Source organism: Cricetulus griseus (assembly GCF_003668045.3).
Source record: "Cricetulus griseus strain 17A/GY chromosome 1 unlocalized genomic scaffold, alternate assembly CriGri-PICRH-1.0 chr1_0, whole genome shotgun sequence".
Lineage (NCBI taxonomy): Eukaryota > Metazoa > Chordata > Mammalia > Rodentia > Cricetidae > Cricetulus > Cricetulus griseus.
In genome coordinates, this window is record NW_023276806.1 from 231,895,853 (window position 1) to 231,921,219 (window position 25,367).

The 25,367-nt window shown below is 46.8% G+C and overlaps 2 pseudogenes; one reads left to right on the top strand and one right to left on the bottom strand.

The window, feature by feature from the left end:
- Nucleotides 1-13,452: 13,452 nt before the first annotated feature.
- LOC100770417 lies at nt 13,453-14,870 on the bottom strand (annotated as a pseudogene).
- Nucleotides 14,871-15,769: 899 nt separating this feature from the next.
- LOC100770697 lies at nt 15,770-17,597 on the top strand (annotated as a pseudogene).
- Nucleotides 17,598-25,367: the final 7,770 nt, after the last annotated feature.

Genomic DNA, 25,367 nt, shown 5'->3' on the forward strand with positions numbered 1-25,367 from the left:
CCGCCCAGGCTGTCTGGGCCACACTGAGGAACCGCTGTCCCCTGCACAGCCCCTCACATCACAGCGTCAGTTCCCTTTCCTTCAGTTGCTGACGTTGCCCGGGATTTCATCCAGAGCTTCCTGTGTGTCGAGCATGTCCTGACTGACCACACCTCAGCCCCACTAGCTTAGTTTGGTGTAACCCACGCAAAGAAAGGCCCCGGTGTCTTTGAGACACCTGTAATCCCAGCCCTCAGCAGGCAGAGGCGGGGATCTCTGAGTTCCTGAGCACATAGCAAGTCCCAGGACAGCCGGGGTGTGAGGTGTGACCAGAACACGGGGATTCCTAAGACTGACACTGGAGGGGCGGTGCAGTAGGGGGTAAGGTGTGTCAGGACGGAAAGGGCCATGAAGGAGTCCCAGGCCGGGACTGGGGTGAGCCTGTGGCCACCGCCTAGAAGTGAGCCAGGTGAGCCTCAGGGAACCTGGAGCCAGAGCGAGCCTGGAAAAGCTGGAACTTGGCCCAAGGAGGAGAAAATAGCAGTGGACTGGGCGAGCTCCATAGGACAGCACTTGACCCCGCCCACAAGACCTATGGCCCAATTAAGAGCGGCTTTCAGAGTCTCCCTCCTTCTCTCCCTTCTCTGGGCTTCAACATGCCAGATCCTCAGGTGCTCGGCAAAGATGCCACTGGCCACGTACCTGAGAGTGAATGGGGTGGAGGAGATGACCTCAGGTGTGTATGTGTGTGTGAATGTGTGTGTGTGTGTGTGTGTGTGTGTGTGTGTGTGTGTCTGTGTGTGTGTGTGTGTGTGTCTGTGTGAATGTGTGAATGTGTGTGAATGTGTGTGTGTGAATGTGTGTGTGTCAATGTATGTGAGTGTGTGTGTCAATGTATGTGAGTGTGTGTGTCTGTGAATATGTGTGTGTGTGTATCTGTGTGTGTGTGTGCGTGTGTCTGTGTGTGTGAATGTGTGGGGTGTGTGTGTGTGTGTGTGTGTGAATGTGTCTGTGTGAATGTGTGTGAATGTGTGTGTGTGTGTGAATGTGCGTGTGAATCTGTGTGTGTGTGTGTGTGTGTGTGAATGTGTGTGTGTGTGTGTGGTGTGTGGATAGCACCTGAAATTTTCCCCCACATTGTGAACAGAACCTAGGGACTGCCATTCCACCTTGCAAGTTTCCTGCCTCTGAACTATGCTCCGCCCCTTTACTTTTTTTTCCTTTTTTAGATTTATTTAAGTATATAGTGTTCTATCTACATTCACACCTGCAGGCCAGAAGACGGCACCAGATCCTATTACAGATGGTTGTGAGCCCTCATGTGATGCTGGGAATAGAACTCAGGACCTCTGGAAAAGCAGCCAGTGCTCTTAATCCCTGAGCCCTCTCTCCAGCCCTCTCATGCCGCCCCCACCCCCCAGTGCCCTTTACTTTTAAGAACTGGTCCACGCTGGCCTTGAAAGTATTCTGTAACCCAAGCAGGCTCTCCATCCTGTGCCTCAGTCTCCCAATTAGCTGGGATTTCAGGTCTATAAACCATACTGGCTTTTAAGACTTGGCCAAGGTTGCTGGGTGGTGGTGGTGCACCCCTTTAATCCCAGCACTCAGGAGGCAGAGGCAGGAGGATCTCTGTGAGTTTGAGACCAGCCTGGTCTCCAGAGTGAGTGCCAGAACAGCCAGGGCTCCACACAGAAATCCTGGAACTGCTCCCCACCCCCCCTGCCCCAAAGGACTTGTTCCTTCACTCTAGAGCACTGGTTCTCAACCTGTGGGTCACAACCCCTTTGGGGGTTGAAGGACCCTTTCATATGGGTTGCTTAAAACCATCAGAAAACAGAGACATTTACATTATGATTCATAACAGTAGCAAAATTACAATTATGGAGTGGCAATGAAAATAACTTTATGGCTGGGGTCACCACAGCATGAGGAAATGTATTAAAGGGTGGCAGCATCAGAAAGGTTGAGAACCACTGCTCTTCAGTCTTCACTGGGCACATAAGCAGGGCCGCATGAAGGGTCTGAGTCAAATGTAAATGACAAGGTATGTGTTTTAGAGACAGTCTCACCCATCCCAATGTCTGGGTGCAGGTGTTGCAGGCCCTCCGTCCTCAGAGGAGTTGTGACAACCACTTAGAGGCTGAGACAGACAATCTCAGTCATGTGGTGTTTTCCCACGGTAACCCTCGGGGCAGGGCCCAAAGCTGTCCATGTTTCCAGGTCTGGTGACATGTGCCACCTTCCTGGAGAGCTACAAAGCAGTCCCCTCCCTAAGCAACCTAGCCACTGTTGGGTCAGAGCAGCGAGAGACCATAGGTTACCACCCTGCCTCCTTCCTGGAGTCCACCAGGGTGGGAACCAGAGAGGTCGACAGTAAGGAAATGCTGGAGAACTCAAAGGCCCCAGGACAAAGGAGAGGAAGCTGTCACAGCACATTAAGTACTTGTTATTGCCTACAGACAGACAGACAGACAGAGTGAGGTGATGGGTTAGTGTTCAAGTGGAGACTGCAGACCACCAAGCTACAGGAGAGTGGAGGCCGCCTCCACAGCTCTTCTAAGAGTTGAGACTCAGTCAGAGATGAAGCAGTGGGGGCTCTCACAGGTGTGAACCAACAGGGTGGCGGTGACAGGGATGGGAAAGTCACAAAGTCGCCTCAGAGGTCCAGGAAGAAGTGGCCTTGGACACACTCTCTTGAGGCTGAGTCCTGCAATGGAGGCCGGAGGAGGACTGTGGAAGCCTCAGGAAGGGAAGGGGACCTCATAATCTTTTTTAAAAAGACTTATTTACTTACTTACTTATGTATTTGACTGCTCTGTTGATTTTTTTTGCTATAGATCCCACTATAGATGGCTGTGAGACACCATGTGTTTGCTGGGAATTGAACTCAGGACCTCTGGAAGGACAGCCAGTGCTCTTAACCTCAGAGCCATCTCTCCAGTCCAACTATCATAATCTTATTGACTCAAAACATTTTAAATAACTGACCGAGTTTGCCATAGGGATAAGAGCACAATCCTATTCAGGAGTTTCTATTCATAATTAGGATTTATGACCTCGATGTTGGATCAGGAAATCCCAATGATACAGCAGTTAATAAGGTTCATTTGTTCAACATAAGAGGCCCCAAAATTTTATTAGGGAATGCCTACAGCTGAAAGACACCTTCAGTGATTGGCTGGATACAAGACTAAGAACAAAAAATCGGTAGCCCTCCTAAATACAATGACAAACACATTGTATTTAAAAACACATTGTATGAAAAAATCAGGAAAATGGCATCCTTCATAACAGCCTCAGAGAATATAAAATGTTTTGGGATAATTCTAACCAAGCAAGTGAAAGACTTGAGTGACAAAACTTCAAGTGTCTGAGGAAAAAGATTGGAGAAGATATCTGAAGATCTCCCATGCTCTTGGATAGGTAGGATTAACATAGTAAAAGTGGCCATGCTACCAGAAGCAATCTACAGATTCAATGACATCTCCATCAAAATTCCAACACAGGTATATACAGGCCTTGAAAGAAAACAACTCAACTTCAAATGAAGAAACAACAAATCCACCATAGCTAAGACTATTCTGAATGGGTTGGAGAGATGGCCCAGAGGTTAAGAGCACTGACTGCTTTTCCAGAGGTCCTGAGTTCAATTCCCAGCAACCACCTGGTGGCTCACAACCATCCGTTACAAGCTTCTGGTGTGCAGATATACATGGAAGCAGAACGTTGTATACATAATAAATAAATAAAATATTTTTTAAAAAGACTATTCTGAACAATAAAAGAACTTTGCTGAGGTATCACCATCTCTGATTTCAAGCTGTACTGCAGAGTTGTAATAATAACAACCACATGGTATTGTCATAAAAGCAAACACATTGATCCATGGAGTTGAATCAAAGCCCTAGACATAAATCCACACACCTATGGACACCTGCTTTTGATAAAGAAGCCAGAAATACACAATAAGAAAAAAAAAGCATCTTCAACAAATAGTGTTGGTCTAACTGCAGGTCTGCATGTAGAAGAATGCAAATAGATCCATAACTATCACCCTGCACAAAACTCAAGTCCAAGTAAAACAAAGACCTCAACGTTAAACCAGACACACTGAGCCTGACAGAAGAGAAAGTAGGGAAAGCCTTGTATGCATTTGAACAGGAGATACCTTCCTGAAGAGAACACTGACAGCCCAGGCACTAAGATCAACAATTAGTAAATGGGACCTCATGAAACCAAAAATCTTCTGTAAGGCAAAGGACACCATCATGAGGACAAAGCAACAACCCACAGAATGGGAAAAGATTATTATCAACTCAACATTCATAGAAGGCTATTATCCAAAATATATAAAGAACTCAGGATACTAGATATCAGAAAACCAAATAATCCAATCTTAAAAATGAGAGACATATTGAAACAGAATTCTCAGCAGAGGAATCTCACATGACTAAGGAGCACTTAAAGAAATGTTCAACGTCCTTAGCCATCAGGCATATGCAAATCAGAAGGATTCTGAGATGCCATCTTACACCTGTCAGTGTGGCCAGGATCAAAACCACAAGTGACAGCTCCTGCTGGAGAGGATGTGGAGCCAGGGGAACACTCCTCCATTGCTGATGGAAATGCAAACTTGTACAGCCACTATGGAAATCAATGGGGTTGTTCCCCAGAAAATAGGGAATCCATTTAACTCAAGACCCAGTTATGCCACTCTGGGCACATATCCAAGAGATGCCCCCATCCTACCCCAAGGACACTTGCTCAACTGTATTCATAGTGGCTTATTCATAACAATCAGAAACTGAGAACAACCAAGGTATCCCTTATCCAAAGAATGGATTTAAAAAAAACCTGATATATTTACACAATGGAGTCTTACACAGCTGTTAGAAAAAAATGACATCATGAAAATATTCCGAAAAATTCATGGAACTAGAAAAAAACATCATCCTGAATGTGGTATTCGAAACCCAGAAAAACAGACACATACTCACTCATAAATGGATATTAACTGTAAAGCAAAGGACAGCCATGCTACCATGCACAGTCCAAGAGAGGCTGAGTGCAGGAGGGGTCTGGGGGCAGCATGGATCTCCTTGGGAAGGGGAAACAGAACAGATCTTGTGTGTGGACAGGGTATGGTGGCAATGGGAAGAGGGGGGTCAGGTGGGGCAGGGAGGACTTGTGGAACTTTATTTTTACTGTGCAAAGTTGTTTCACATTTGTTTATGCTGTGGTATATCACTTTAACTGCATAAAGGCGTGTTACATTTCTTTATGCTGCATTGGTTTAACAATGTAAGGATGTGTGTTTAATTATTTAAAGATGTGTTACATTTGTTTCCTCTTGTCTGTCCAAGGCACCTGATTGGTCTAATGAAGATCTGAACAGCCAATAGCCAGGCAGAGGAGGGACAGGTGAGGCAGGCAGGCAGAGAGAGTAAATAGAAGGGAGAAGAAGAGGAAAGAATGAGAGAGAAAGGGAGGGACATGCCTGGGGCCAGAAGCCAGGCAGCTGCCAGCCAGACACGAGAAGCAATGAAACTAAGATATACAGAAAGAAATAAAAGGTCAAAAGCCCCGAGGTAAAAGGTAGATAAAGAGAAATAGGTTAATTTAAGTTAAAAGAGCTAGCCAGAAACAAGCCTAAGCTGGGCTAAGCATTCATAACTAATAAGAAGTCTCTGTGTTGTGATTTGGGAGCTGGTTGGTGGCCCCAAAAGACAATGCCTGGTAAATGGAGGGATGGAGGGAGCGAGAACTGGAAGAGACAACTGGAAGGAGGGCATTTGTAGGGCAAACTGTGGAAACATAGTGCAGTGGAAACTTCCTGGAACCTCTGAGGGTGACCCAAGCAAGGACTCCAAGTAACGGAGGATACGGAGCCTGAACCAGCCATCTTCAGTCACCTGACAAGGCTCCCAGTAGTGGGACCAGTAAACCAACTCAGCCACAAAACCTTTGTCTCACACCTATCCTGCCTGCAAGGTGTGCTGTGGCAATGGTGGCTCAGAGCTTATGGGAGTGGCCTAACTTGAGGCCCAGGTCACAAGAGGGAACCTAATGAGGAACACGACTGCAACCCAAGATAGGTTATTAACTGGTAACTTATTGGGAAATATGTAGTCACATGAGGAAGCAATAACCAGATTTGGCACTCTTAGAAGTCTGGTCTCAGATGCTTCCAAAGCTGGCTCTACCCGAGAGAGAGCAAACCTGGCTCTCTCGCCTTTTTCTACAACCTTCTAAGTACTTGTGACCATACCCACATGGGTGGGGTCACCAGGACAGGTAATCAGGGTCTCTCCCTACAAGAACCCATGTCTACCAATTCCCCGATGGCCAACCACCGGAAGCTGGATGACTCAGACCAGACCCCCGCCCCCCAAAAAAAGTCAATGGAAAGATTCCTAATGACATTCGGCTATACTCACAGCTCTGTGCTGAGTCCAGTCATCATCAGAGAGGCTTCATCCAGCATCCGATGGGAGCAGATACAGAGACCCACACCCAAACATTGTGCCAAGTTTGGGGACTCCTATGGAAGAGGGTCAGGTAGATTGCAGGAGCCAGAGGGGTGAAGACGACAAGAGAACACGGCCCACAGAATCAACTAAGCAGGGCTCATGGGGCTCCCGGAGACTGAAGTGACAATAATAGGGCCTCCTTGTGTCTGCACTAACTAGGTCCTCTGCATATAGTCTGTGATTGTTTGGCTTGGGGTTTTGTGACATCCTAACAGTGGGAGTGAGGTTGTCTCTGACTCCTGCCTGATCTTAGGATACTTTTCCTCCTACTGGGTCCTCCAGCCTTGAGAAGAGTGTTTGTGCCTGGTCTTATTGCATCTTGTTATGCCCTGTTTGGTTGATATCCCTGGGAGGCTGCTCTTTTTTGAGAGAAACAGAGGACCTGTGGGAGAAAGGGAACTGGGAGGGAGAGAGGCTGCAGTTTGGGTGTACTATATGAGAGAAGAATTAATTAAATACAGTAATTTTTAAAAGAAGAAGAATCATTCTCGAGGCTGTTGAACCAAGTTCCCTCCAGGCTGTGGGTGATGCAATCAGATGTGCTGAGGCAGGAGCATGGCTGTGTGTTCTGAGAAGAATCAGGAAGCAGATGCCTGGAGCAGAGCCACAGGCTGTCTGCACCATGAGGCCATGGAGAATGCTGGAACCCTCCAACTGTTCCATAGTAGTACCTGCTGAGTTGAAACCTTCCCTCTTGGAGGGAGAGGGAGGCCATGACACTCAGGAGGTAACACAAGGTCATGTGTCTGGGAGAACAGAAGTTGGAAGAGGGGCTGGAGAGCTGGCTCAGCAGGGAAGAGCACTGGCTGCTCTTCCAGAGCACAGGGTTTGATTCCCAGCTTCCAGGTGTCTGTAATGCCAGTTCTAGGGGATTCAAGCCCTTCCCTCACCTCAGCGGGCACTGCACACACATGGTGCAATACATACATGAACACCCAGGCATGTAAAATAAAATAATTTTATATAAAGAAACTCTGACTACTCTCTAGGAATCTTCCACAGCTGTGTGACAAGGAGTAACATGTCCTGGGGAAGCACCCTGACCATCCAGCTGTGGAGAGAATTCTCTGACCTTCCAGCTGTCCGGAAGCTGTGCAGAGAGCTCCAAGGAGGAAGTTCCAGGAGTTGTTTCCTGTCTTGGGATGGGCTTTTCAGTGATGCTGTCTGTGGGCTGTCAGTTATTCCTGCCCCTGTGAGTTACCCCTCTCCCACACTCCTGCTGGTGACCCCAATACAACTCACTGGCTCACCAGGCTGCGCACTGATGCAAAGGTTTCTTTCACAGCTGTGAGTTCCCTAACTGTGGTGAACTGGTGTGTGTGTGTGTGTGTGTGTGTGTGTGTGTGTGTGTGTGTGTGTGTGTGTGTGTGTCTTTCCAGGGAAAGTCTGTCACACAACACAGACCTGTCCTCACAGTGTGACAGGAGTTAGAGCAGTTGAACAGAGGCAACAGAGGCACAATTTCTTTTCTAACAGGATCTGCTGGAGGGAACTGTAGCAGGGGAGGAGCCGGGCAGACAGTGGGGACCTGGGGAAACCAGTGTCCTGCTCCTGAAGCACACTCCAGTGTCCTCCCCTGTGAGGTCTGGGGGATGGGAAGTGTGGCATCCTGGGTCCTCTCTGCAGATGACATCACAGCCCTTCCTCCTGGACTAACTGTGGGTGTGACAGGGAGGGGCTGGAGCAGCAGGCAGCACTGCAGACTGTCCTGGAGGAAGACAGAGTGGCCATAGGTGAGGAAGAGGAGGACTGTCAGGGATGCATGAGGAGGGCCGTGGAAGCCTCGGTAGGCGATGCTGAGCTGAGATGCCCACTAGAGATGCAGGGTGGGTGGGTTCTCAGACAGAGGGACAAAGGGGGACACTCTGAGGACATCTTTGTGCTGGAGAAGTCAGTGGGAGGTGACATCAGAGTCATAGTCTTTGAGAACTGATGAAGCACCCAGGATATGAGGGTCCAAGAGGATGGGGTCAAGTGTAACTGAGAGAGGCATTGGATGGTTTAATGATTTCTTCTCTTTTTGAGATGGGATCTCACTGTGTAGCCCAGGCTGGACTGGAACTCACTATGTAGACAAGGCTGGCCTCAAACATACAGGAACCTGCCTGTCTCTGCCTCCAGAGTACTGGGGATTAAAGGTGTGTGCCACCATTCCTGACTTATAATGTTAAATTATATGCATATATGGCCTGTGTGGGTGTGTGCCTGAGAATGCACGGATGTGGAGGCCAGAACATGGCATCACAGACCATTGTGAGTCACCTGACAGCTGACACTGAACACATGCTCTTAAGCAGAGTGGCCTCTCAGGCACCAGGAATTCATTGTGTTTCTTCTTTAAAATAAATTATCACTGTGTGTCATGTAGGCATGCGGCACACATGTGTTATGGCATGTTCATGGATGTCAGAGGACAACGTGTGGTAGTTGGCTCTCTCCTTCCCACAGGTGGGTTCCAGGGATGACACTCAGGGGTCAGGCCTGTGCAGCAAGTGTGTTAGCTGAAAAAGTGGGAAGAGGCCGGCAGAGGGCAGCAGAGAGCAGCAATGGCTTTGGCCCTCATCAGAGTTCTCCCAGGGACTCCCTGAAGGAATCCTCCCACAGCTTCCCTAGGATAGAGATGTCACCTCAGAACAAGGCCTTAGAATATCCAAGGAGCATCCAAGTCCACGTGACACAGAGAAAGGGAAGCTATGGAGAGCCAGACGAGCTTCTGACTTGGACATAGTTGGCTCCTCCTGCCCTTGGAAAGGCTTTTTAGTGACAGCACAAACAGATGAACAACAAACAGTCATGGCTGGCCGTGGGTGACACATGCCTTTAATACCAGAGCTCAGGAGGAAGAGGCAAGTGGAACTCTGTGAGTTCTAGTCCAACATGGTCTACAAAGTGAATTCTAGGACAACCAGAACTACAATAAGACCCTGTCTCAACCAAAACAAAATAATAGTCCTGATCCTAGAGAATGGGACACTTGAAATAAACCCTGGACGGAAGGGCAGGATCCCAAACCACTGACAAACCAAGGGTTTCATCAGGGTCGACACCCCCCGCCCCAGAAGTCATGCACAGCTCTTCAGGACAAACTCAGAGTGACCTGGCCCACTCCCAACCTCAGAGGGACTGTTTCCATTAGGTCAGGTCACAGAGTGGGGTTGATAAGGGAAGAAAGATTCCTGCCCTCTGGACAGCCCAAGCCAAGCTCTGCCCTCCTGGTGTCTCTCCTCCCTGGGGGACTTCCCAGTGTGACCAGCTCCGGAGACCCTGCTCCTGTCACCCCAAAGAAGACTTGTCCCACTGGAGTGTTGCACACAGGCTTTCTTCTTTTTCATAGAGAGCACCCAAAAGAGAAAACCCTAGGTGGAGTCACAGGTTTTAGGGTGCAGCTGGGGCTCCCTGGAATCTGCAGTTGGCATCACTCATTCACCAAGCCTTCAAGGCACCCCTAGCTTCCCTCCTGCTCTGACCTTAAATTCCTTTTCTTCCCTCCACTGTCCTTCCAGGATGACTGGTGCCACTGTGGATGCAGTAAAGACACAGAAACTCTGAGCCCCTGCAGAAGTGGCCAGGGAGGCGCCCAAAACCCCAGAGCTTCTCAGAGTCTGAATGTCCTGGGGTAACTTCAAGGGTGAGGGTCACAGACCTCATGACCCTGTACAGATCAAAGTGAAAGTCCTGGGTGGGACATGAATGGGGAGCACCTTCAAGCTTGGTTCTCACCCCTAGGGCAGCAGCTGTGAGCTTTGCACACAGTGGGTCAGCAGGTTCTGAAGTCTGAGACGGTCCCTGCACCATCCCTGCCTCATCACTAACCATGTAGCCCAGGGGAACCCTACCCATGCCAAATGCCATCCAGGGCTCAGGTTCTGAAAAATTCCATGCAGGGCTCAGGGTTAGCAGTAGAGGGAGCAGCTGCAGCTGACAGGAACCAATGGAGGAAAGAGACTCAACTGCAGGCATTGCAGGAGGAGGCTGATGTTGGCCCAAGTGTGACAGATCCATGGAACCAACCACAGATCCATCCTGTGATTCAGAAAATACTGAGTAAAGTCCTCAGCCTGTTTTTGGATTGACAGAGAGAGTAGAATATTACACCACAGGGTGTAGTAATACTTTGTTTATGACTAACAAATAAAGCTCATTTGAAGATCAGATTGCAGAGCTAAGCAACTAGTTAGCCATAGAGGCCAGGCAGTGGGGCACACACCTTTAATCCCAGCACACAGCACTAAGGCAGACAGAGCTCTGTGAGTTCAAAGCCACCCTGGGCTTCATGTATTTTAATCTGTCTAAAAGAGAAACAGAGCTCACACAAAGGTGATCCCAGCACTTGGGATGACACGCCTTTAATCCCAGCTCTAGAGAGGTAGAGACAGGAGGATACAGCTGGGCAAAGAGCAGAATATAAGGCAGGAGACAGGCAGTGTGAGGATGCAGTGTGAGGATGCAGTGTGAGGATGGAGTGTGAGGGTGCAGTGTGAGGGTGCAGTGTGAGAGTGCAGTGTGAGGGTGCAGTGTGAGGATGGAGTGTGAGGATGCAGTGTGAGGGTGCAGTGTGAGGTGCAGTGTGAGGATGCAGTGTCAGAATGCAGTGTGAGGATGCAGTGTGAGGGTGCAGTGTGAGGATGCAGTGTCAGAATGCTTTGTGAGGATGCAGTCTGAGGGTGCAGTGTGAGGATGGAGTGTGAGGATGGAGTGTGAGGGTGCAGTGTGAGGATGCAGAGTGAGGTGCAGTGTGAGGGTGCAGTGTGAGGATGCAGTGTGAGGGTGCAGTGTGAGGATGCAGTGTGAGGGTGCAGTGTGAGGGTGCAGTGTCAGAATGCAGTGTGAGGATGCAGTGTGAGGGTGCAGTGTGAGGGTGCAGTGTGAGGGTGCAGTGTGAGGATGGAGTGTGAGGATGCAGTGTGAGGGTGCAGTGTGAGGATGCAGTGTCAGATTGCAGTGTGAGGATGCAGTCTGAGGGTGCAGTGTGAGGATGCAGTGTGAGGGTGCAGTGTGAGGGTGCAGTGTGAGGGTGCAGTGTGAGGATGCAGTGTGAGGTGCAGTGTGAGGATGCAGTGTGAGGGTGCAGTGTGAGGGTGCAGTGTGAGGATGCAGTGTGAGGTGCAGTGTGAGGGTGCAGTGTGAGGATGCAGTGTGAGGATGGAGTGTGAGGGTGCAGTCTGAGGGTGCAGTGTGAGGATGCAGTGTCAGAATGCAGTGTGAGGATGCAATCTGAGGGTGCAGTGTGAGGATGCAGTGTGAGGGTGCAGTGTGAGGATGCAGTGTGAGGATGCAGTGTCAGAATGCAGTGTGAGGGTGCAGTGTGAGGGTGCAGTGTGAGGGTGCAGTGTGAGGGTGCAGTGTGAGGGTGCAGTGTGAGGGTGCAGTGTGAGGGTGCAGTGTGAAGTTTTGTAGAGAGAGCATTCAGTCTGAGTATTCATGGAGACAGGATCGCCCATTTGGTCTGAGGCAGAGGTAAGAGGTAAGAGGTAGTGACTGGCTGCTTTTGCTTCTCTAATTTTTCAGCTTTCATCCCCTAATATCTGCCACTGGGTTTTTATTATTAAGACCTATTAGATCATGTACTACAATAGGGAGCTGTCAGAAAAAATCACATCCTATCATCTGTGCCATCGTCACTGCAGGTGGCAATCTTGGTCTCAGTGATGTGAGCCAGGCACAGGAGCCATGGGGAACAGGAGGAGGTGACTTGGTCCCAGCACAGGGTCCAGGTTCCCCCTGTCACATTGTAGATCTGCATTTCTCCTAGGTTGGCCTTGGGGACTGTGTCATGGGTTCTTCACTCCTAGAGCTGGGGACATGCTGGGCACAGGGCTGGATGGGATAGTGATTCCTGTCTCAGGACATTTGGACTTGTAAAATTCCCAGATTCAAGGACATTGGTGCCTGCATTGATTAATATAGTGATATATTGACTGACTGACTGACTGATTGATAGATTGACTGACTGGTTGATTGATTGATTGCTTTACTATGACAGGGTCTCTCTGTGTAGTCATGGCTGCCTTGAATCTCTTTGTAGATCCAGCTCACCATGGACCTACACAGATCCACCTGCCTCTGCCTCCTGAGAGCTGGGATTTAAGAAAGCACCAACATGTCCTGCGCAGGTCCAAGGATTTTATAGACACATCTACAGAGTTTGGCAGAACAGCTTCCCCTTGTTATCTGACACATCTGTGGAGCAGCCTAAAGGTCACACTGCCAAGTTTCCCAGTAAACTGCGCAGAGCTTTGTGTAAACAGTTCATGGGAACAGGTAGTGCCTGAGTCCTGGTGAGGGTGGTAAACAGCTGAGGACTGCTGCAGGGTGACTGAATTAAAGTTCCTCCTTCTTATCTTAAAGCTTGCAGAGACACGCCATGCTGCCCTGGGACTCTGTGTGTTAGCTCTCTCTTATCAGAGGGTATATATTTCTACAGTTTAGTGACTTTAGTTAAGAAAGAAGCAAACATTGCAGGAAAAAATGACATACATGTTTTTTTTTCAGGAAATGTTATTGCATTTATTGAAAGACATGTAATTTAATTATATAAATTAAATGGCACATGACTAAGATTAAATTAAATTAATCTGAATTTATATGTACATTTTCATTTTCAGTCCAGAGCATTACATTCATGCAGTGGTACGAAGCACTGATTTTTTTTCAAATGTCCATCCTCTTGAGAAATACAAGAGTGTTCAGCTGAAGTTGTTACTTACTGTTTGAATTTATGTTGCCATAACAATTTAAGAAAGCCAAAGCCTAGGGAATTTAAATGTTATTTGTGATATATAAAACATATACAAATATATATACTAACGTGTGTGTATTAGTATTATATGTGTGTGTTTATTGTATGTAGTAGTTATATCTGGTTTTTGCCTATCTTTGAAACTTTCCAACATTTTGAACTGTCCAGATCTTGAGCCTATACACAAAGAGGATTGTGGCAACTTTAAGAGTCCGTTGATGTGTCAGGGGGCTCCTGCTCTTCTTGGATGTCAACTGTGGCATCTTCACACAGTTTGGCTGTAGAAAGTGTATCCCGTGAAGTAAGTGTGTCTTCTGAGTCTTCTTGTTGGCCTGCATCAGAAGGCTGCTGCTCTTCTGGGACATCAATCATGACGTCTTCACACAGCTTGGATGCAGCAGCCACATTCTGTGGAGTGAGCCTGTGTCCAAAGCCCTGATACTGGCCCAGGCGGGGGACGGCTTTGAACCTGCAGAAACTGCATCTTGTAACAATGGGAAAGCAGGCTTGCGTGTTCAGTGTGCTCCGGGTCTTCAGGAAAACATTTTTTTTTTCCAGATAATCTCGCATTGTTCTCCCAACGAATCTTACTTGTTCAGAAATATCATCTCTGATATCAGACACATCCCACAGAGCGAGGAAAGAGTCAAAGCATGAGCCTTCCTCTGCCTCCTGCACGCAGGGTTTATAGGAGGAGGGGTGATAGGCTATCACCGCAAAGAACACTTCCATGCGGATGAGGAAACCCTGCAAGCCTGTGGCCACCGCGTCTGCACTTTGCCATTCCCACGTACGCTTTTCTGAAATAACGCCAACCTTAACCAACAAAGCTGTAAGTACTGCTTGCCAGAATGAGACAAAGACCAAGAGTTTGATACAAAGAAATTTGCCAACGGGTTGTAGAGGGCTGAGTTCTTCCTTTAGCACTTTGTAAAACAGCAGGAGGCAGTACATGGCAAACAGTTGTGACAAATTATTTATTATAACCAAGTAAGTCCAAGCGTTGGAGAAACTAAAGTTCCCTTCATCGTAGACACCAACAATCTCACATATCAATGCTGTCACAGTGGCAATTGGTCTGACCACAGTGTACTGCAATACTCCTAGCTTGCAGCGAAGGAGCAGCATTTCTCCCATAGCCCACGGCGGACAGCAGCATAGTGGAGGGAGATGCTGTTGCTTGTCTTTAGCTTCCAGGTGTGACATCACGTTTGGGAATCGGATGGTTAGGTAGTTGTGAAGGAATACCATAAAGTTATAAATGATGTATCCTTCATAACACTCCCTCCAGGTATCCACGTATATGGCAATTTTGGGGTATTTCAAAGACAACCAACTATCCAAACTGTATTGGGACCATCCAAAGAATCCTTAAATAGGTTTTTGAAGTTTGGGTGGTGTGTCGTGCACCAAATGTTGCAGAATCCCCCAGAGGGACACAAGTATCGTCAACAGCAGAAAGATACCAGCAATAAACCATGCTTTAGTGTGTATTCCAACCTTCAGTTCTGAAGTTCCCCAATACACTAGGGAACAGAGATCAGGATGGAAACTACATAAATAAGTACGAGCAGGGGTCGGATCGATCGCCTCCAGTTGTTCTGGTTACACGCACAGGGCATTTTCATAAACAAATTAGCTTTCGACAGCCAAGAAAACGAAGTAAGCCGAGCTTTTGGCGCGTTCTCTCCTTGGGCTGTTTTCTTCTCTGGCACTCTACAGGGGAAAATTTAGCAGCTGCTGGCTCGGCGTCCTTGGGTCCCTCTGTGGTTGAGGCTGCAGCAGCAGAGGCTGCTCCAGATGCTCGCAGGTGCGATGCGGGCTGCATCCCCAGCCTGGAGCCTTGGCTGCACCATGGCTGGGAGGACAGCCAGGGTGACCTGGGGGCTGGGACCTGCAGCTGGAAGCTGCCCACTGCCTCCCTCCTGCTCTGGCTGGCAAGTCTCCGGCCCCTGGAAGACCCGGCCCGGGACTTCCTCACTCATGCTTACACGTTTTATATGGTTTTATATAAACTTTCAGACATACATGCTTTATATGTTTTTTTTCTGACAATGGAAGAAGCTTCTGTCCCCAGTCTGCTGCCCTGGTGTGAGAACTGTCCTCTGTCCAGTGTCCTCACTGTCCTCTATCTATCTATCTATCTATCTATCTATCTATCTATCTATCTATCTATCTTTCTTTCTTTCTATCTATCTACCTACCTATCTACCTATCTATCTATCTATCTATCTATCTATCTATCTATCTATCTATCTATCTGTCTATGATATTTTAGAATGACTTATATGTTGTTAGCTAATCCAACAATGGCTGCCTGTGAACAGAAAGTCCAAGAATCCAGTAGTTGTTCAGTCCCTGAGGCTGGATGTCTCAGCTGGTTTGCAGTATATGCTGGAATCCTGAAGCAGTCGGCTCTAATTTCAGTGAAGGAACTGACCTGCTAGCAAGAACAAGAGCAGCAGGTTTGGACAGCAAGCTTCCTTCTTCCATGTGCTTGTACAGGCTGCCAGCAGAAGGCATGGCTCAGGTTAGAGGTGGTTTCTCCAGACTCAAGATCTGGATTAAGGAGGACGGCCTGGAGGAGGGAGATGCCGGGGAGGGGACCCGCAGCACTGTAGGGCGCGGCTCGGCACCCCGTGGGAGGCCTGGAGGAGGGAGATGCCGGGGAGGGGACCCGCAGCACTGTAGGGCGCGGCTCGGCACCCCGTGGGAGTGACTGAGAGGAGTAGGCAACTTGGAAGGGAGCTTGCCCACTGGGCAGTCACCACGGTCCTGCAGGTGCCAGAGAAGGAACTGAAGTGTGCGGCTTCCTCCCTGCCCGTAGACACCCAGCATGTTGGCGGCCCCGCTGCGGAGGGAGAGGACGCCCAGCGCAGCCCCAGCGCAGCCCCAGCACAGCCCCAGCACAGCCCCAGCACAGCCCCAGCGCAGCCCCAGCTCAGCCCCAGCACAGCCCCAGCGCAGCCAGTGTCCAAGAAGGAGCCCGAGATGCGGGACCCAGGGACGAGAGTGAGGAGGAAGAGGACGACGACGAGGAGGAAGAAAAAGAAAAGAGTCTCATTGTGGAAGGCAAGAGAGAAAAGAAGAAAGTAGAAAGATTGACAACGCAAGTGTCTTCCTTACAAAGAGAGCCATTTACAATTCCACAAGGGAAGGGCCAGAAACTTTGTGAAACTGAAAGGACACATTTCTTTCTGAGTAAGAAAAAACAGATGATCTTAGAAATCTACACCGACTGCTTTACAAAAGACCAGGCACAGTGTCCTCATTAAAGAGTGTGGGTCAGTTCTGTGGCTTTCCATTTGAAAAGGACAAAAGAAGGAAGAAATGCTGAAGAAGTTTAGAAATGCCATGTAAAGAGCATCTGAGGTTCTTGATTTAGAGTGATCAGGTGTGAACAGCAAACTATTGAAGAGGATCTTGAATTTCTTAAGGCATCCAAAGTCTTCTGGCAAACCATTGCCAAAATTCAAAATATCTTCAAGCAAAAGTAGTAAAAAGGAACGGAACAGTTCTGGAACAACAAGGAAGTCAAAGCAAAACAAATGTCCTGAAATTTTGTCAGATGAATCTAGTACTGATGAAGATGAGAAGAAAAATAAGGAAGAGTCTTCAGAAGATAAAGAGAAAGAAAGTGAGCGACCACCAAAAAAGACATCTAAAAAAGAAAAAGCAAAACAGAAAGCTGCTGCTAAAAGTACTGTAAAATCTGTAAAAAGTACTAATGTTAAGAAGGCACGCCTTTAATCCCAGCAATCGGGAGGCAGAGACAGGCAGATCTCCGTGAGTTCGAGGCCAGCCTGGTCTACAAGAGCTAGTTCCAGGACAGCCTCCAAAAGCCACAGAGAAACTCTGTCTCAAAGAAGAAGAAGAAGAAGAAGAAGAAGAAGAAGAAGAAGAAGAAGAAGAAGAAGAAGAAGAAGAAGAAGAAGAGAGAGGAGGAGGAGGAGGAGGAGGAGGAGGAGGAGGAGGAGGAGGAAGAAGAAGAAGGCAGATAGTAGCACCACCAAGAAGAATCAAAACAGTTCCAAAAAAAAGAGTCTGAATCTGAAGATAGTTCTGATGATGAACCATTAATTAAAAAATTGAAAAAACTACCTACAGATGAAGAGTTAAAGAAGACAGTAAAGAAATTTCTGGCTAATGTTAACTTGGAAGAAGTCACAATGAAGCAGATTTGCAAAGAGGTATATGAAAATTATCCTGCTTATGATTTAACTAAGCAGAAAGATTTCATTAAAACAACTGTAAAAGAGCTAATCTCTTAAGCTAGAGGACAGATGGCTTGTTCTCAGACTTGAAGATCTGATTTATACCAGCAAAGAGAATGTATTTTCTTTTTTAAGTCTATTGTTTTAGAACTCACTGCTGACCCTTTTCAGTGTTACATATATTTGAGCTTGCTGTTTTAAATCACATTTCCTTGCAGTTTTCAGTCTTGCATGACAAAATTGTTCCTTGCTTTCTAAAGTTGTACAATTTGGATTTCTTTATTGTAAGGTCAGATTTCTGAACTATTGTTAATTTTAGTGCACTTAATGTTAGCTTAAGATACTTTTAATTAATCAAACAAAAACTATAACCAGCATTTATACATGCAGAGACTATTGCAGTATGTAGTATATGAAATATTTTGAATACATCTTCTGTCAGTGTGAAAACTTAGTGGCAGTTTGCCCATCATTTTAGAGCAAAAACCAATTTGTTGTATATAATTTTTCTTATATTATATATAATATTATGTTATTATATTATATTATATGTTGTATATAATATTTCTTATATTATAGAAGTTGGAGTGTGCTTTGTGGGGAGCACATTAGCTTCCAGTGGTTTTGCATAGTCGATATAATATATATCTGTTAATGCTGAATCGCCTCCTCTAATTATAGAAGGACTGGTCTACCTTCTTAGTTAGCTGTGTGGGTAAACTGGGATCACTACCTCCTTATAGAATCTTATTTAAAGGACTTAAATCATCATTAGATGCCTGCAAAAAGTACTCAACCATTGAATAGTTTTCAGCAACTTCTAAAAATCTCACTCAAAGATTGCAAACTATCTTTTCTAATTGCTATCTATTAAGCTTTAATTTCTTTAGGATACAACCTATGTCCCAAACAATTTTTGAGATTTACTTAAAGTTTCTGAGCAGCCTTTTCTAATTTAACCTTTGAAGCTGACAAGCTGATAAGACCTCATTTGCATTTTAACTGACCTGGCCTAATTTGCATCCACACAGACACATTCAGGCTGTGAATCTCACATGTGAACTTCTCATAACCCTTTACGAAATCACCCATCAACTTTTACTCTCTAGATTTTCCTTTTTTAACCAAAAAAATTTAGGGGGATCTGTATCCTCTCCTCTGCCAAATTTTACAGAATTATCCACAGATTCCTCATGCCCCTAAGCTAATGCTATAGGCTTTTGATATCTTTTTTATTGACTATCTCCTACAGCTCAAATCATTAATTTTTCCTGTTAAGACATTGACTGACTGACTGACTGGTGATTTTGGTAGTTTTTTAAACTATATCCGAAAGAATGTAAGTATCTCTCTAATCATATCCAAGGCAATTTAAGCAGTTAATTTTGTCAGCATTCATGAATTCACAATCATACATATATCAAGCATTCATGTGTGGCCACACCAAACATTCATAACTTGCATACATCTCACATTTCTCCTTTTGCCTAGGTTATGATCAGTTTGTTGCAAGGAAAAAATCCTTGATTGAAATTTCTCCTAACACAGTAGCTATATAGTCAATCCTTGGTCTCAAAACAGTTTCTGACTGGCTGTATCAATAGCATTATATACTGACTGGCCATTAGCCATGGCGGCAGTTCCCAAGTCTGAAAGTTACCCCAAGGAGCTCCAGACTGTCTGCCACCACCCCGTCAGCCGCTCTGTCGAGCCCACCATGGACGCTGGGCAGAGGTGGCACCGTGTAGCTGGCTGAGGGCAGACAGCGGCCACCGCCAGGACTCACCTTGGCCTTAGCTTGACTATGCCCTCTGGGCCACTGGAAAACTGTGGCTGTATTTCGGGCACAAACCTGATCCCCTATTTTCTCTCCTGTGGGGACTCTATCTGACCCGGTGCCCTTCCTGATCATGTCCAAAGCAACCCCTAGAAGGCTCTGTGCATTTCTTCCTCCCTGTGCCTTGCTTTCTCTGTGGGAATAACATATTTTTAACTGAAGTTCCTGTAAGGCAGCCGCCATTTTTAATCTCTGAGTGTAAGCTAGGTCCAATATCTGAAAAAATCTTAATGAACTCGCCTACATCAGTCCTCTTCCTGTGAGGCATTAACGTGTGCTGGCATGCAGTACCAGCATTCTCATAAGTTAGCAGTTTCACTAAGTTCCAAAACCTGTGTCTCTAACCTTTTTTGGATAATGTCCACATAGGCCTAGAAACAAATTCTGAACTAACTCCCTAGGTCCCTGCCTGCCTTCTATAACAAATAATCTCCTCCTGACTGGCAGGCCTTGGCTACCTGCTTTCAGTATTTTAGGGGCGAGGCTTCTACAGCAATATTCCCTACCAGCCTCTGGGTAAAAATCGCTGTTGGTCCATACTGGACACAAGCCATCTTTAGTCCTTGAGCAGTTTGAATGGTATTGGCGCATGCATGCTTATGTTCCCCTGAGCCTCTCTCTCTCTCTGATCCGAGGAAACCTGTAACTTTACCATCTCCTCTAAGCAATTTCACTAAAATTTTCAAGACTCTTAGCTCCTGCTGAATTTTACCATTGAGTATTTGTCTTTCTGTATTCCCAGTTTAAAATGAAGGAGGTAAAGACTCTCCATCTTGGTGTTTATTAACTCTCTCTCCCTGCTCATCCCAATCATTTGTCCTGTATATTCTTTACCATCCAGCCGCCTCTTAGTAGGTGCGGAGTTTTCTGTTCTCCATTACATTCCTAGATATCTCCCGAGATCCTGCGCATATGAGAGGCTCCACCTGTGTCTTCCCAAACCCCGGTGCAAATCAAAATGCTGACAGAGTCACGGTGGTGGCTTTTGCAAGCAGAAGGATCCTTTTAAAACTGTTAAAACTCTAGAGGCTGGAGAGATGGCTCAGAAGTTAAGAGCACTGGCTGCTCTTCCAGAGGTCCTGAGTTCAATTCCTAGCAACCACATGGTGGCTCATAACCATCTGTAATGAGATCTGGTGTGCAGGAATATATGCAGACAGAACACTGCATACATAATAAATAAATCTTTAAAAAAAACCACTTAAAACTCTAAAATCTCCTGTATTTGCTTTTGCTTTGTCTCAGCTCTCTTGGCTATTAAACTATACCCAAGTAAATAAATATACAATCATCTGACTAACAATTATCTGCCTGATTTCTCTAACTATATACATTTTTCCTTTCAAGGCTAACTTACTTCTCTTTACCACCTGGCTAAGGTTCCTGTTTCATATTTACAATCACCTGCATTTTTCACCCCGGTGTCTAACTCACCACATTTTACTACTTTATCATCTGACTGACATTTCCGTTTCATATCCACTGTGTGCATCTTCTGTTGCTTTAAGGGTTAAATAACCCACTTTACCCTTTTTTGTCAGCTGCTGGCTGACATTTTCAACTTATATATACTTTTGTGCACATTTCTGCTTTAAGGGTTAAATAACCCAATTTACCATTTTTGGTCGGCTGCTTGCTGACGTCTTCCTGTTTCATATTACAAATATCTGTTTCCTATTTGTACAATTATATACAGCTTTATTCCTGGCTTAACGCTGTTCACTTACCACGTTTAGCCACTTCTTTCTTCTTTTTTCTGCTCACGCTTCTCTGACCCATTCACCCTGGACGACTATCTCTTTGAAGTGTCCACGCCTCTGCCTTGTACATTGCTTCTTTGGTGTCCCTTTCTTTGTGGTGTACATGGCTTCTTACCCCGTTCTCAGGCCCCGTGTCCAGGCACCAGTTTGTCGTGGCCCAGCATGTCACAGCCCCAAGCCACGGTAGCCATGAGGTTTGGCCTGAGTGGGGGAGAGGGGACTTGGAAATTCCTAGCAACCCAATGGTCTGCTCATGGAAACACATCCACACCCCCCACTGCGCCTGTGTCTAACCTGGGTCTGCTGTCAGTTCTGGAAAATTCCTAGGGTTGGCTCCTCCCTGGTCTCTCACAGCTTCTCACAGGTGGAAAAGGAGGGAACTATGCTCCAGCTCCAGGTAAGTGTGGGGAGCAGGATTGTCCCTGAGACCCTTACTGTGGACCTGGAGTGTTTGTGGACTCTGCCGAACCATGCTATCTCCTCCAGCAAAATCTTCTAGGGGCCATGTTTTTACCTTCTTAGGAATACACACACACACACACACACACACACACACACACACACACACACACACACCACACACAGTTCCCAGAGCTAGGATGTATCTCGCCCAGGCTGTGAAGGTGACACTCTGGGACTTTATTTGGGATGGGGGGGGCAAAGTCGACTTGATTGGGTTTCAGGGACTCCCAGAATCACCTGTGAGTGAGTGGTGGATTGTTGGGATGTTGTCTTCACAGTGATTGTTCATGACTCTCGTTCTGTAGCATGAAGACAGCTTCCTGACATGGATGGAATGACAGACAATGTGTTGAGGCCTCTCCTGTGACATCCACTGATGACTCTCAGCAACAGTGTCTGATGTTCCCTGTGATCCTATGGGCTCAATGAGGAGCCCAGCCCAGCCCTGCACACCAGGACCCTGTCCCTGCACTGCCTGTGTTCCCTTCCGTGGCCAACCCTTCCTGTTCCAGCAGACAGGAGGGGACATCTCCATCCTGTCACCTCCATGCTGCCCTGAGCTGCACCCCTGACTTCCCCCCTGAAAATAAGGATCTCAATTTGAACTTGATTGTTCTCATCCTTGATCTGACAGGTTGATTGTCTGTTAAATAAATTATTGAGATACTTAAGAGTTTGTGGAGGAAATAAGTGATAGCGTGGAGAACCTTCCAGAATCTGTGTTCATTGTGCTGTGTGCATCTGGTGTGATAAGATGAGACTGTGGAAGCTGAGTGTGCACAGGGCTGTGTCCAGGTGGAGCTCAATGTGTTGTTGGCTGTGACATGGTCACTCCTCAGCTCTTCCTGGCTGTGTTTTCTTCATCACTTAGAACCACATGCTGAGATCTGTGGTCACAGGGACACAGGGATGGCCAGAGCCCCAGGATTGTGAGCAGCCAGGGCAGCTGGGACAGGCAGCCTGGGCTCTGACCTGGCTGTAGCTCTTTACCCCATATTCACTGTTAGTCTTGACTTTTTGGTTTGTGCAGAGGACTAGGCCTGTTTTTGTTCCTGTCAGTGGAGCCTGCTCCTTATCCCTTGTGTTCCCCGAGTGACAGCATTAAAATGTGTTTTTCCATCCTTGTCCCCTCAGGACCCAGCTAGGCCCCAGCACTCAGGAGACTGTGGCCTGAGAACGTGAACTTCAGTCTCCTGAGCTCCTGCTTCCTTCTGGTCCCCTACCTGGAGGTTCTCTCATTCTTTCCCATCTTTCAGAATCTAACCCGGGTTGTAGGATGGCAGAGAGGAGGGATCCACAGAGTCTCATCTCAGACCTGTCCTGTTGGATCTGTGTTCTGTGTTCTGCCCAAGGTCCCCTCCCCTCTCCTGGTGCTGCCCTCAGTGGTGACTCCAGAATTTACAGGCTGAGTCTTCAGATTTGTGTTTATTTAAAATATCTATTTTGTCTTGTTGCCTATGTCCTTTTCTTACAGAAGCTTCTCAAGTTTCAGGAGGTCCCGTTTATTATTTGTCAATCTCAGTGTCTGTGCTACTGGGGTTATGTTCAGGAAGTGGTCTCCTGTATCAATTAACTCAAGGGTATTTCCCACTTTCTCTTCTAAGGGGTTCAGTGTGGCTAGATTTATCTTAAGGTCTTTGATCCATTTGGACTTAAGTTTTGTGCATGATGATAGAGAAGGATCTATCTGCAGTCTTCTACATGTCAGCATCCAGTTATGCCAGCATCATTTGTTGGAGATGCTTTCTTTTTCCCATTGTATAAGTTTAGCTTCTTTGTCAAAATAATGTGTGTGGGTTAGTATCAGGGTTTTCAACTCTATTCCATTGGTCTACCTGTCTCTTTTTGTGCCAATACCAAGCTGTTTTCAGGACTATATCTCTATAATAGAGATTGAAGTCAGGGAAGGTGATGCCTCCGGAAGTTCCTTTATTGCACAGGGTTGTTTTGGCTATCCTTGTTTTTTTTTTTTCATATAAAGTTGAGTATTGTTCTTTCAAGGTCTTTGAAGCAAGGCAAAACTGCAGCCCACAAAATGGGAAAAGATCTTCACCAACCCCATATCTGACAGAGGGCTGATTTCCAAAAATACGAGGAGCTCAAGTAGCTAGTCAACAAAACACCAGATAATCCAATTAAAAAGTGGCATACAGAACTAAATAGACAATTCTCAACAGAAGAATCTAAAATGGCTGAAAGACACATAAGAAAGTGTTCAACATCCTTAGCCATCAGGGAAATGCAAATCAAAACAATTCTGAGATACTGTCTTACACCTGCCAAAACACGAATGAGTTTATGTTGGAGAGGATGTGGAGAAAGGGGACCACTCCTCCATTGCTGGTGGGAGTGCAAACCTGTGTGGCCACTTTGGAAATCAGTATATCGGTTTCTCAGGAAAATGGGAATCAGTCTACCACAAGATCCAGCAATTCCACTCTTGGGCATATACCCAAAGGATGCACATTCATACAACAGGGACATCTGTTCAGCTATGTTTGAAGCAGCATTGTTTGTAATAGCCAAACCTGGAAGCAACCTAGATGCCCCTCAACCAAAGAATGGCTGGAGATAATGTCATACATTTACACCATGGAGTATTACTCAGTGGGGAGGGGGGAGGGGGGAGGGTAATGAAATCTTGAAATTCCCAGGCAAATGGGCAAAACTGGAAGAAACCATCCTGAGTGAGGCAACCCAGTCACAGAAAGACAAGCGTGGTATGTCCTCACTCTTACACAGGTATTAGACATAGAGACTACCAGCCTACAATCCATACCTCCAGAGAAGCTAGGAAACAAGGAGGACCCTAAGAGGGACATGCATGGTCCCCCAGAGAAGAGGAAAAGGACAAGAACTCCTAAGCAAATTGGGAACACAGCGGGGCCAGGGGTGAGGTGATAGGAAACAGAGAAGAGGAGACGAGGAGCAGGGAGGAGGACATGAGGGAGCAGGAAGACTGAGTTCAGGGAAGAATAGAGGAGAGCAAGAAAGAGAAACCTTAATAGAGGGAGGCATTATAGGCTTAAAGAGAAATCTGGCGCTGTGGAAATGTCCAGAGATCCACAAGGATGACCCCAGTTAGGAATCTAAGCAATAGTGGCGAGGCTACATTAGATGCCCTTCCACTGTAATGAGATTGATAACTACTTTAACTTCTATTCTAGAGCCTTCATCCAGTAGCTAATGGAAGCAGACACCCACAGCTAAGCACTGAGCCTTTCTCCTGGGATCCAGTTGTAGACAGGGAGGAGGGATGAGCCAAGGGGTCAAGATCCTGCTGAAATCTGCAAAAACAGGTGTGTAGGGAGACACTGTAGCCACGCCTCCTAGGAGCTAGCTACAGATGTGCTTGACTCCACCCATCAGGGCGCGGTCAGGGGAGGTTCAGGATGACACGGTGGGGGGGGGGTTTCTTAAGGGGCGGCAGACGTGGGGAGCTCTCTCTCTCTGGCCTCCCTAGCCTGCTGCCTCTGGGCATGCTCTGGCTTGTGCTTGGCTGGTATTACTTGAATAAAGATCTCCTAACCTGTAACTTCTCGTAATACAGCTGACCTGACCAAGTGAGAATACACGGACCCCAGTCTTAAAGCTCGGGAACCAGCACTGAGCTGATCCAAGCCCTCCGAGTGTGGGTGTTAGGAGGACTGGGCAGTCTATGGGGCCTCTGACAGTGGAACCAGCATTTATCCCTAGTGCAGAAATGGACTTTGGTGGCACATTCCCCATGGAGGGATGCTCCTTCAGTCCAGATACATAGAGGAGGGCCTAGGGCCCGAAAATTGTTTGACAGACTCTGGTATCCCCCATGGAAGGCTTCGCCCTCCCAGGGGAGTGGATGGGGGG